This window comes from Octopus bimaculoides, chromosome 23 (genome assembly GCF_001194135.2).
Source record: "Octopus bimaculoides isolate UCB-OBI-ISO-001 chromosome 23, ASM119413v2, whole genome shotgun sequence".
Classification (NCBI taxonomy): domain Eukaryota; kingdom Metazoa; phylum Mollusca; class Cephalopoda; order Octopoda; family Octopodidae; genus Octopus; species Octopus bimaculoides.
The window spans coordinates 20218112-20218395 of record NC_069003.1 but is presented as its reverse complement, the minus strand read 5'-3'; positions in this window follow the sequence as shown (position 1 = coordinate 20218395).

Below are 284 nucleotides of genomic sequence, written 5' to 3'. Positions count from 1 at the left end.
AAAGCACCCACTACACTCTCTGAGTGGTTGGCGTTAGGAAGGGCATCCAGCTGTAGAAACTCTGCCAAATTAGACTGGAGCCTGGTGTTGCCATCCGGTTTCACCAGTCCTCAGTCAAATCGTCCAACCCATGCTAGCATGGAAAGCGGACGTTAAACGATGATGATGATGATGATGATATATATATACACACCCATACATACGACAGCTTCTTTCATGCTACAAAAGTAAAGGTGATGCAGACCGTCCTAGCCATCTAATGTTTAGGAATTGGTGAGGGACAA